The 13,077-nt window shown below is 33.1% G+C and overlaps 1 pseudogene; it reads left to right on the forward strand.

Annotated features, from left to right (window-relative positions):
- The first annotated feature begins 11,893 nt into the window (after positions 1-11,893).
- LOC144254462 (olfactory receptor 5W2-like) lies at positions 11,894-12,833 on the forward strand (annotated as a pseudogene).
- Positions 12,834-13,077: the final 244 nt, after the last annotated feature.

The following is a 13,077-nucleotide window of genomic DNA, read 5'->3' on the forward strand; positions in this document are numbered from 1 at the left end:
TTTTCAGATTCTTCTCTGTGTTCAGATAATCAGTGAATTGTTAAGTTTGGTCAATAATGTGTTGCTCATGTTTGATATTGTGCAATTTCATTGGATTATTTTGGGTGGATTCCAGTTCCACGGAGAACTTTTTCAACCTTTTATCCTTGTTCATCAACTTTGAATGATTTCTTAAAGATATCATTACTGTTACTTTAAAGTCCTTGGTTGTCAACTACAATGATGAATAAATGTATGCTTATTTTGACATATTTCTTCTTGTTCATTGATCTGAAGTTCTTGCCTCTTTTTAATTTTTATATCCAGCCAAATTACTTTTTATGTTTTTATTAGTGCATTGTGTTTATACAAAACAGTAGGATTCACTGGAACATACTCAGAGACGCACATGGTTTGTTCCAATTCATTAGAAAGTTAAATCCCTTTTCCCTCCATCCTCCCTCTCTCTTTCCCTTTCCTCTAGTCCTTGGTCTTCCTTCTACTTATTTCCACGAGTTTTTCCTTGGTCTATTACCGTCACACATAATAGTGGGATTCATAGTGCTATATTCGTATATGCATATAACACAATTTGGCCGATTTTGTCCCCTAGTTCTTCCCCTCTCTCTCCATTTCTCCCACCTTGCCCCCTTAATCACATACCTCTACTGTCCCGATCTCCTCTCTGTTTACATGAGATCTCCTCTGTAAAATTCACTTTCTAGCTTGCATGTATTAGAACATTTGATCCTTGACTTTCTAAATCTGGCTTATTTCACTTAGTATGATGATCTTCAGTTTCATCCATTTTTCAGCAACTGGCATAATTTCACTCCTTTCCTGGCTGCATAGAATTCCATTCTGTCTATATGCCACAGTTCTTTATCCATTCATCTGTTGATATACACCTAGGCTGGATACATGACTTGGCTGTTGTAAATTGAGCTACTATAAACATTGATGAGCATGTATCACTATATTTTCCTGATATCATTTGCTTTAGGTAAACAGTGAGGAGTAGAATAGCAGGATCACATAGTGGTTACATTTCTTGTCTTCCAAGGAATCAAAATGCTGATATCCACAGTGATTGTACTAATTTTCAATATCAACATCAATATGTAAGCATTCTCCCAAAGTCTTGTCAGCATTTAATATTATTTATATTTTTATATTTCCACTGTAGACAAATAAAAATATCCGTGGATTTTGGATTTACATTTTTCTGCTGATAATATTGAATTTTGTTTAACACATTTGTGAGAAAACTGCACTACTTTTCTTGAGAAAAGTCTAGTTAGTTAATTTGTTCACTTATGATGGTGATAATTGTGTGGTTATATTTGGTGAGTTTTGTTCATTTTTCAGAATGAGAAATGTGCTCAGTTATTTTTTCCTTTTCCAGCTTTTATTGGTGTTTTATAGTTGATATAATGGAGGATTTGTTGTTGTATATTTGTACATGCATACAATATAACAATGTAATTTTCTAATATCACTCTCCTCTTTTATGCCTATTCTATGCTTTAAAATGTTCTCTCTGCTTTGGGGATATGTTAGGGTCTGAAAACAAGTCAAGATGGCACCTGGCATTTTGCCAGAGGGAGTGGTTTGTGAAGTAACGCCAGCGAGCCATTAAGTGTGGAGATTCCTTATTGGTTGACTGCTGTATCTAGTTTATGTTAATTAAGATAAGCTGTGTGCAATGTATATATACCCCTCCTGTCCTACAATAAATGGCTCCCACTCCAGCTGTATCAATCTACACAAGTTGCTTGTCACACCCCACACCCCCCCGGTTATTTTGCTGCAGCTGGACTGCAGCAGGGATATACTTTCATGTTATAGCACTTGCCTAGTATGTGTGTACAACAGGGTTTGATTCTCAGTATTATCATGAAGAAAAGAAAAAGATAATTTTTTTTTCTCTTTGGTTGCAGAGAAAGAAAAGACTTTTTAAATAAACTGCACTTATGCTGTAAAAGAATACTAGCTTATACAAAATACTGGAGTTCCACTAATGACAGCTGGCATTTAATCTTATTTTCACAGAACTGTGTGCCATGTATACTAGAATAATTCATCCAATGGAAAGAACCTGTGTGTACTGACTAGTGTGGGTTTCCCATCTTCCTCTGGCACTCTGACAGAAGATGCATAACTATGAATCTTCTCACAAAGCACCCACTAATTCCAAGTTGTACAGAAACCTCCTCTGGGCTCATCCTTCAATGCTTCCAAAATACATTTCATATTTAGTATGGGTGATAGCAAGTAATGCTCTTTAGTTTTAGTCAGATTTTTTTTCATATAATTCACATGGTACATTCTTAAACATATGAACTGCTTTTAAAAAACCTCCATGATAAAGGAAATCCTTTTTAGAATTCTACTTTCCATTTTAAAGTACTCAGTACTAAAAACAACCAATTCAAATTATCACTAAAAATATTTTCATAGCTTGTTACCAAAGTGCTTTAAAAAATTGCAATGATACCTTTCACTATTCTCTACATGTGCATTGTAATTAAAAAATTATAAAATATTTTATTCACTACCAATAACTATGAAAAAGTATGTATAACTCTTGGGTTCTGTTGAAAAAATAACTTACCTGTGAAATTGGAAAACAACTCCTTCCTTGGCAAGTAGTGTTCATTGGATTGGTAATTTAATTGTGCAAAAAAATAAAATCTCATGGATGTGAGAGTAAAAACCACTGGTTTGTGTCAAAAAATATTGGAAACATTGATACTCTGTCATATCCAAAGGTAACTCATCTTATGTCACTTTTTCTGATAAAGCTCCTGTGGGTAACTAAAGGGTCTTTAATTAAATAAGCCTCTGAGTATGATTGACAGAATTAAAGCAAAGAATTAATTCTAATTAATTCTTTAAAATTAATTTAAAGAATTCCAACTGAATGATTTAAATTAATTTATTTTCTAGGCAAAATAGTATTGTCATATTTGGGAAGAATTTAGTGTGTCACAGTAGTTTGACTCTTTTGTTAATCCCACTTAACATTAACCCAGGCATTACCCTTTCCCCTACGACTGACAGCCTTTCTACCTCTTCTGGTCCCTTCACAGTTCTCTACATGGGATCATTAGACTATCAGAAGGAATGACCAACACAAAGTTCCCAAGGCTACAGGGCCTCTCTTCCAGTAAGCACATGACCCTTTCCTTCCTGCCTTTAGGAACCCCAGCACTTCAGCTGTCTCTGTGGATATTCTGACCACCCTCTTGGTTATTCTCATGGACACACTTGGGTGAATCTGTACATGGGCAGTACTAGCTGCATGACCTTCTAATGTCATTCTAAGCCTGGATTCCCCAGTTCAAATCATTGGGTTAATATGAAGAGTCTAGCTCATGGAAAGCCAATGTGTCATAATGGCATAAGTCGATGGCTTTGGAGTCATCAAAGAAGGTTCTAATCCTGTTTCCATCACACCCCGTCTCTCAAACTCTCTTGCTTTAACTGTCTCACCTATAAAGGACAATGTTGTTGATAGTTTAATTTTGTGAAAGTTATTTGAATTTTCTGTGAAGAACTTAGAATACTTTTTGCACATAATAAACATTATATAATGTAGTCACAAGTATTAATAATAGCCTCAATATATAGCTCTCACCATAATCTAAGAAAAAGAAAGAGGGTTGTGATAGTGAAACATAATTTTTGAAAATTATTTTTGCTATTTTCCTACTATTCATTAGTTATGCTAATAACATAACATTTATAAACAGAACATAGAGTAGATGAAAAATAGAAACATAGCTAGAATAATATTCCTAATCCATTCCATATAGAAACACTGTAAGGTATTAATTCTTATTATTATAGCATAGATAAAAATAATTTAGATTAAATTAACCAAAGTGACACAACTACTATGGCCAAGGAAAGACTAAAACCTAATTTATCATAACTATAAAGAAATAACTTACTCTTTCTTAATAATTTGTTCACTTTGCAAACAGGTAAAATAAGAAAAAATAATAAACACTCTCCCAGTATAGTGCTACATCCCAATCACACTTTGGAAAGACAACATAAGACAGGCCTTTGAACACGTGATTAACCTTGTCATTATAGGCTTCCTTCTTAGGGTGGTTTAAAAGATTAAAAGAGATAAATGAAGCCTTTGGCATGACCACCATAATAATATTTATTATATTAATGAGTGATCCAAAAACATCATCATCTCTTTTTTCCCCATTTTTCTCTTAGTTATAGAGATCTTTTCTGGGGGTGTAGAGAGTAAAGACTTATCTTCCTGCTCCTCTCACCTGACTTCTGTGGTCATCTATCAGAGGTGTATTGATTTTAGTTACTCCCAGCCCTGAAAACATTGTCTCAGTGTTCTACACCCTCATCATCCCAGTGCTGAATCCTTTGACTTACAGTTTGAAAGGCAAAAGATGCAGCTAAGAAAGCTCTAAAATCAAAGGTAGTTTCTTTATAAGACATGAGTTTCAAGATGCATCTAATTTCTCCAATACAAACACTAATTAAGAACTTATAAAAGTTTTACTAATAAACACAAAACTACTCAGTCAGATATTTCATTAAATGCTTGTTTTAACATAGAGATACTTTTTATAATTCAAAGAGGTTAAACATTTAAAAGTTTCAAAGTTTCTTTTAGGTAATAAGCTACTGTTTAATCATTATTAGCTTGCGTTTTATGTTAAATAGTTCGTATCTTGTTGACTTAATAGATCGAGTAAATACTTTTAAAAAATAATTTACCTATATGATTGAATTTTGGATAGTTCATTGCATTCATACAATTAAGTTATAAGAATAAAATGTTTTGCTGTGAATAATTATTATTACCATGCCAAGTTTTAATAAGCCATGATCAAAGAAACTGTAGTGGTGTGTCTGTTACCATGAATTCTGTGTTGTAATAAGCCATAAAATATATCACAGACATTTCTTCCATCACTTCTAAGTTTCTCTAAAAATATTTCCAAAATTTTTATCTCTAATAGGTAAAGTTACATCATTTGTCTTGGAGAAGATGTTAATTAATTGTTAATTCATACCAAAATAGTGAATTTAGAATGTAAGTTTTAAGCTTAAGTGATTAAAATGATATACTAACTTCCTATTTTTCATTACCATTGTACATTTATTGAATAAATAAATTATTAAAGTAGTACTATAATAATTACATAGAAGAACAATATAGCAAGTACAAATAAATCTTCTGCATCCTCAATTCAGATGTGTACACATGCATACTGAAGCACGGGTTCAAGCAAAAACACTCAGGATGCAAAGGCCAAGTCTTACTGACCTTGTTTCTAGTAACATCAAAATAGAAGATGACAAGTCATGTACACAACAATTATAGAGTTCTAGGGGCATTATTCTTCTCCATTCTCTGAAGAATATGTTCACTTTTTTATGTAACTTGACTTTGTTCTCCTCTAGTATTATCATGCATTTATTAATAAAAAATGATTGTATAATGGCTGTTAAGTGAACTTAAATTCATTGTTGCTCAATTGTAAAACTATTTTTTTTCTATTTCCATAAAAAGACAGAAAACTCTAAAAGAAGTGTTTATCATTGTTTAATGGCTGTGTGTCAGGTGATATTCTGATATTGAATATGTAGATCAGTCATAAGATCAGCAGTATATATATTTCTGAAGACTCTTATTGGAAACCAACTGTTCCTCTAAACTGAACTTGGGTTCATTATTAATGCAACTTAATAATATTTTTTCAGATTTTTTTAAAAATAATTTTTGTTGTGGTTGTCTGTGTGTGTGTGTGTATGTGTGTGTTTGTGTGTGTTATTATTGGCATTGAACCCAGGAACATTCTACCACTGAAATACATCCTTTTTTAAAAAAATATTTTTTTAAAAGTTGATGGACCTTTATTTTATTCATTTGTTTATATGCAGTGCTGAGAATCAAACCCAGTGCCTCAAACATGCTAGGCAAGCACTCTTCCACTGAGCCACAAATCCAGTCCCTGAGCTATATCCTTTTATTTTTTATTTTTCATTTTGAGACAAAGTCTCATTAAATCACTAAAGCTGACCCCAAACTTGTGATCTTCCTGCCTCAACCTCCAAAGCAGCTAGTATAATAATAGTCAAATGCCATACTGCTAGGTTATTGAGTAATTTTAAGGTATACAGTATGATGCATATAGATAGTAAAGTGAACAAAGGGGTAATTTGACACATCCATCGCCTCAACTTTATTTTTGAATCTGTTCATCTTTCATGGTTTTCTTTTAAGACATAGTCAGAATCCTGTACCACTGGGTTGCTTATTTGTTTTTGCAGAATTTTATACACTGATTATTTATGATGAATGAATAGGCAACAGAGAAATTGAATGGTGGTTACAGAATTCAAAGATAACAGATGATCAGTCAAGGAATTGAGTTTAGCAAAGGCTTCCTTGTTTTCTATATATTCCATGCAGACAATAACATACTATAATTTGGTGAACATGAAGGTATTCACTAATGACCTTTTTGAAATTTCAGCTCTCTTTCTTCCATATTGCTTGGTTAACCAATAGCCCCAAGCAAATAATGTGTACATTAGTCACACCCCAAAATATCCTTGTGACACTTTTTAATTTTTCTTTTTCATCCCACCTCATGTAACCAGTGATAGGCACTTTGTTAATTAAAGTTAGTTTTCATTTAATACACATTTGTACAATTAGAACTGTACTATATTAAATCTCATGTATGCTTTTCCACTCACCATAATTATTTTGAGCTTCATGCATGTGGTTGCATGTTTCTATAAACTATTCCTTCTGTTTATAGGTATGTTTCCAGTGTATGAGTGCATCACAATTGGTATAACAACTCACACATTAATAGATTTGAGTTGTTACTATCTGCTATAACAAACTCAATTGTTATAAATATTAATTTATAAACCATTGTATACACATATAATTCAAATTTCTTAAAAGAAATTAGCAGCTTTTAGAATTGGAACATAAGGTAAGTGTATGTTCAACTTTCAGCTCTCTTTATTAAAGTGATATTGTCTAGTGGAATTCCAGGTTGATTATAATATTTTAGTTCAGGAGGGATTTGGCTGTAGGAAGTTAGTCTCTTGGGTATGTGTTTAGACTATACCCTGTCCCTGGCCCCTATCTTACACTCTTTTCTTCCTGGTTTCATGAGCTGAACAGCTTTCCTCTGCCGTGTGATTTCACCATGATGTTCTAATTCCCCTCAATATCAGAGCAATAGAGACAGCTGGCCATGGAATGAAACTCTGAAAGTGTGACTCCAAAATAAATTTTACCTACTCTAAACTATTCTTATGAGGTATTTTGAACATAGCTATAAAACATTGACTAACACAAAAGTTTTGTTCATTGTTTATTGACTTGCTTGCTTTTTTTAAATTGGTTGTATCTTCTGTCAAATCTCAGTTGACAAATGTTTTCTTCTTCTCCTTGTGGAGATCACATACATATATAGAAAGAATATATATATACAGTATATCTATATTATCCCATATATGCTCACATGTTATTTAAAAATCCTTTATCATGAAAATTTCTCTCACAGTATATTCTCTGTAGACTGTTCTAATTATCTTTTTTTATACAAACACTATCCTGGAATACATATCTTTAATTGACAATGATTGGGCTATTTTGTTGTTGTTGTTGTTGTTCTTTGTATTGACTGTGATCATACTGTGGTCTGTAGCTGATAGTTTGGCTAGGTTGTAAATTTTCTTTTCCTAGCCATGTCACCTTCACATGGCTAGAAAAGCAGGGTTAGTACAATCTGTTTTCCTTCCCATGTTGTCAAAACAGCTCACGTTGTTCACCCTGGATGTTAAACTTCTTTAATAGTCAAGAGTTCCTGATTTTCAGATGATAATAATATGTTAAAGACTATAACTACCCTGACATGGTATTTTTTGTGCCTTTTTTTTTTCTTTTTTTGGTTTAGGAAATTGAACCAGGGGCACTTTACCACTGTGCTACATCCATAGCTCTGTAAAAAAAATTTAGGCAGGACAGGGCAGGATCTCACTAAGTTGTTTAGGATTTCACTAAGTTGCTAAGGCTCTCCTTAAACTTGGGATCCTCCTGTCTCAGCCTCCAGAGTCACTGGGCATGTCTTTGTGCCATTTTATGTTGATCAAATAGTTAAATGACAGCAAAATGTGCAAAGAAGTATAAATAAGTACTGGGTTTCTAAAGCAGATGTGTCCAAAATTGTAGTCATCTTTAATCTGCCTAAATAATCATCAACCCATTGTATAATTCTGAAATTACTCATTCCAAATTTATTATAAGTTCTTGACCTTTCACAAATCGTTGAGTTTGGATCTGATCCCTTTTCCTAACTTTTCCGTGGCTGTATCTGGCAAAGCCACCAAGTAAAGCAGCATTTGAACAGCACACACACAGAGGAAAATGACTGTCATTGTCATGAGGATATTGTGGACACAGTGTTAGCTCTCAGGTCCATTCAAAGAAGCCCAATAAAACCAGATACCAGGGTGGCAGACTAAGATTCAAGTGATATGGAGAATTTTACCAAAGTCTTTGTTGCAGGATTTTTACAGAATATGAAAATCAAAATTTTAGTAATTCTCAATTTTGTGAAGAAAAAGTACAAATAGTAATAAGTGAAATTATTCTTAGAATAAATTCAGAACTTTAATTTTTATACAAATCATTCATGTTACTTCTTTTTTTTTAAGAGAGAGTGAGAGACACAGAGAGAGAGAGTGAGAGAGAATTTTTTTAATATTTATTTTTTAGTTTTCGGCGGGCACAATATCTTTGTTTGTATGTGGTGCTGAGGATCGAATCCGGGCTTCACGCATGCCAGGCGAGCACGCTACCGCTTGAGCCACATCCCCAGCCCACATGTTACTTCTTAAATGAATCATCATTACACACATGCATACAACTGGTATAAAAAAATCCCCCAAACCAGTCTGCTTCTATTTATTCATTACACTGCATTATAAACAAGCTAAAATGGTTTACAGTGAATAAGTGGTAAGCAAATAACTTTACAATATGAAAAAATTAAAACCTTAAATGTAGTAGAGAAATTCTTGAATTAAACTTAATTCAAAATGACTGACAGTGCTCAATGTAGAGAATGTGAATTAATTGTAAGGTCAGTGAAAAATGGAAGGATGACATAAGGTAGGAAATATGGCAATACTTGGTGACAAAAATGACCTTTCATGAATGTCTATAACATCATTGCTCATAATGGACAAAAGTAGAAAAAACCCTGATTGTCTTTTAATTGATTAATAATAATAATAATAAAAGTAAAAATAACATTATATCCACAAAATGATATTGTCCAGAACAGGTGAACACATAGAATCAGAAAGTTGATTTATGTTTGCTCAGCACTGCCATGAAGCACGAGTGGATTGGTACTAATGGGTATGAGTTTCTTACCGAGGGAATGAAAACTGTTCTCAAGCACAGTGTAAAGTATACACAACCTTCCAATACAATAAAAGAAAGTGTTTGCTTTAAAAATACGAATTTTGCAATGTGTGAATTAATTGTCAATAAAGACTCAATTGAAATGTAATAATTCTCAATTAGAAAGTTGGAAATTCTGAAAAATGGAAAGAAAAGTGAACAATAGAATGGATCTTGAAATGACTTAACGGGGAGTCAGTTAAATTCTGCTTCATCTGTTCAAGAATGATACAGATTAGGGTTTATAGCATAAATATGTTACTTTTTAAATGAATTTCATTACACACATGCATACAACTGGTATAAAAAAATCCCCCAAACCAGTGTGCTTCTATTTCTTCATTACACTGCATTATAAACAACATAAAATGGTTAACAGTAAATATTTGGTAAGGAAATAACTTTACAAATCATTTTAGTAGGAATTATATGAAATATGAAAAAATATTTTGTAACATAAAATTAATTTTCTATTTATATTCTGATATAGATCATTTGGTGAGTATGTTCAAGCTTTCAAATAAACATTTGCTAAGCATGTTCATGCATCCACAGGGGACAGCACAGAACCAGAAATGCAATTAATCCTGTTTGCATAATTCCAAAACCTCAGGGAAATAACCTCAGAGAGTTTAAGTCCCAAGTGCAGCCTGTTATAATACAATGCTACCTGCTCAGTGCTCAGTTACTAAAGATTGGCTCATTTTAGCTCCTGAGTTTAAAAATTTAAAACAATAAGGTTAAAAAAAAAAGAAAAGAAAACTCTTTGGAACAAATTAGAATTTTGTAAATGAATCAGTTTATGCTTTCTTATGTAGTTCCATGAATTCTGAATTTTAATAATAAAAAATAATGTATTCTTCTGAGAACTAGAAGATTGATTGAAATAGTATTGAATAGTATTAACAAAGTAACATTTACTTGTTTCTTTTTAAATATGGATTCAAAAACCAAGCTTTTACTAATTTTGTTATTATGTAAGGGTTTTAGTATTTTTGTTGTTGTTTTATTAAAAGATAATAGAAATGACACAAATAAAATCCAATGTGTGAAAATTCAAGTTCATGTGAACTGAATACAACAGTTACTTGGTTAAAAACAAACAAACAAACAAAAAAAAAACCAAAGTCATCCACATATATTGAAACCTACTTTCTATTTCTATTTCAGTTGAGAATCATACACCCATAGAAAATTATGTATGCATAGATACATACATACTTAATGAAAATAAGTCTGTTAATATCTTTATTATTGTTTCTCACCCTGTTTTTATTTGTAATATAAATTTTACTTAAATATGATATAATGCAGTTGTATTCATTAAATCATGGTGGTTCCACACCTATTTTAGCATTTCTCTTTGAATGACCAGGAGACTCATCCTTTGTCTCCAGAATACCCCTGTTAGTAGTCCATGAGCATTGTGGCAAAATCATAAAACATTTCTAAAAAATAGTATTTTTTTCATATCTAATTAGATAATAAAGACCACACAGCCCAAGGTGAGTAGAATAATGATTTTCCTGTTTAGAAGTTAGTGATGTGACCATTGTTGCTAGAACCAGCAGTGGTTTTTAAAAGCAATCATGAATTTTGAGGATTGTAATATTGCAATTTTTTCTGTCTCCATGAATGGTTTTAAGAACACAAAATAGTTCTATAAGTTGCTCTCATCTAAGAGTTGAGTTCACTCCAGGACATTTTGAAGATTTACTCAGATTTCAGCCTATAAAAATATATTTCCTAAAGAAAAGGAGGGCAAGTGCCACCACACGGGACTAAATCAGTCAGGGTCACTCCAGATGAATAGGGTTGGTGTTAAATAATCAGAGACAGACAAAATACCCCTTTCTTGGGGTTCATTGAGGGCTCCTCAGCCCCAGCTCCCACAAGGGAAGCAAGAGAGGCAGACAAAAAGACAGAGAGAGAGCACTCCTGAAACCTTCTTATTTATTGAGGAGCGCTGTTCCATAGAACCTTCCATCCATAAAAGGTAAGGGGTACTATTACAAAGGAACAAGAAGGCAGCCCACTCCCATTGCTTCACTCCCCGCTGAGCAATGATGGAAATCAACCTGCAGCTCCTGATGGGAAATACCCAGATAAATTAAAGTAAAACTCAGATCCCTCATAAAAGGCATCTTGATGGCAATCACTTATTCTCAGCTACACTTCAAGATTTTATTTTTAATTATTGTCAAAGCACATAATGTCTCTTTAAGGATTAACACATTGATCTTGATCTTGTTAGGAGGAAATATCTTCCAAACAAGATATATATATATATATATATATATATATATATATATATATATATATATTTGTGTTTGGCCTTACAGATATTTACTGGTTGTATATAAGGATTAAATATGTGTCTTTAATTTTTTAAATCATTTCTTTAAGTTTAGACAAGAAAACAGAAAAATGAACGTGGAAAATTGTTCGTCCTTGAATGAGTTCATTTTCTTGGGAATTACTAGTAATGCTGACCTCAATGTGACCCTTTTTAGCATATTTCTACTGATTTACCTCATTTCTACTCATTTACCTCATTCTGGGAAATCTCGGAATGATCTTTTTAATCAGAGTGGATCCGCAGCTTCACACTCCAATGTACCTTTTCCTCAGCCACCTTTCTTTCTGTGACTTCTGCTATTCCACAGCAGTTGGACCCAAGATGCTGGTCAACATATTCGCCAAGAACAAATAAATGTCTTTCCTGGGATGTGCTCTGCAGTTCTTGATCTTCTGTACTTTTGCAGATTCTGAGTGTGTACTTCTGGCAGTGATGGTCTTTGATAGGTACAAGGCCATTAGCAATCCCTTGCTGTATACAGTTAACATGTCTGGCAGGGTTTGTTACTTGCTTATGGCTGGGGTTTACTTCATAGGCCTGGCAGATGCTTTGATACATACAATATTGGTATTCCACTTATGTTTCTGTGGGTCTAATGAGATTAATCATTTCTTCTGTGATTTACCTCCACTTTTCCTCCTTTCCTGTTCTGACACACAGGTCAATGAGCTGGTAGTATTCACCATTTTTGGTTTCATTGAACTGAGTACCATTTCTGGAGTCCTGGTCTCTTATGGCTACATCATCTCATCAGTCTTAAAGATCCACTCTGCTGAGGGGAGGCTCAAAGCTTTCTCCACCTGTGTCTCCCACTTTACTGCTGTTGCAATTTTCCAGGGAGCTGTATTCTTTATATATTTTCGGCCAAGTTCTTCCTACTCTCTAGATCAAGATAAAATGACATCACTGTTTTACATCCTTGTCATTCCCATGTTGAACCCTCTGATTTATAGCCTACGCAACAAGGATGTGAAAGAGACCCTGCAAAAGCTTAAAAATAGAATGTAGTTCTAAATATTTATGATGAACTTCCACCTTTTTCATTTGTATAATGATTTTTGTTATCTTAAAATTATATATCATTGTTCATGAAAAACAAGAATTTTCACATTTGGAGTAATGAATGATACAAAAGTGTTTTATTCCCTAACCCATCACGTTCCATTATATGTCCTGAATTTATATATGTTGTTATCTCCCTGTGGTATGAATTCCTGATCTATGTTTGAAAGGTTTTATTAGCTCTTTCATT

Source organism: Urocitellus parryii, chromosome 4 (assembly GCF_045843805.1).
Source record: "Urocitellus parryii isolate mUroPar1 chromosome 4, mUroPar1.hap1, whole genome shotgun sequence".
NCBI lineage: Eukaryota > Metazoa > Chordata > Mammalia > Rodentia > Sciuridae > Urocitellus > Urocitellus parryii.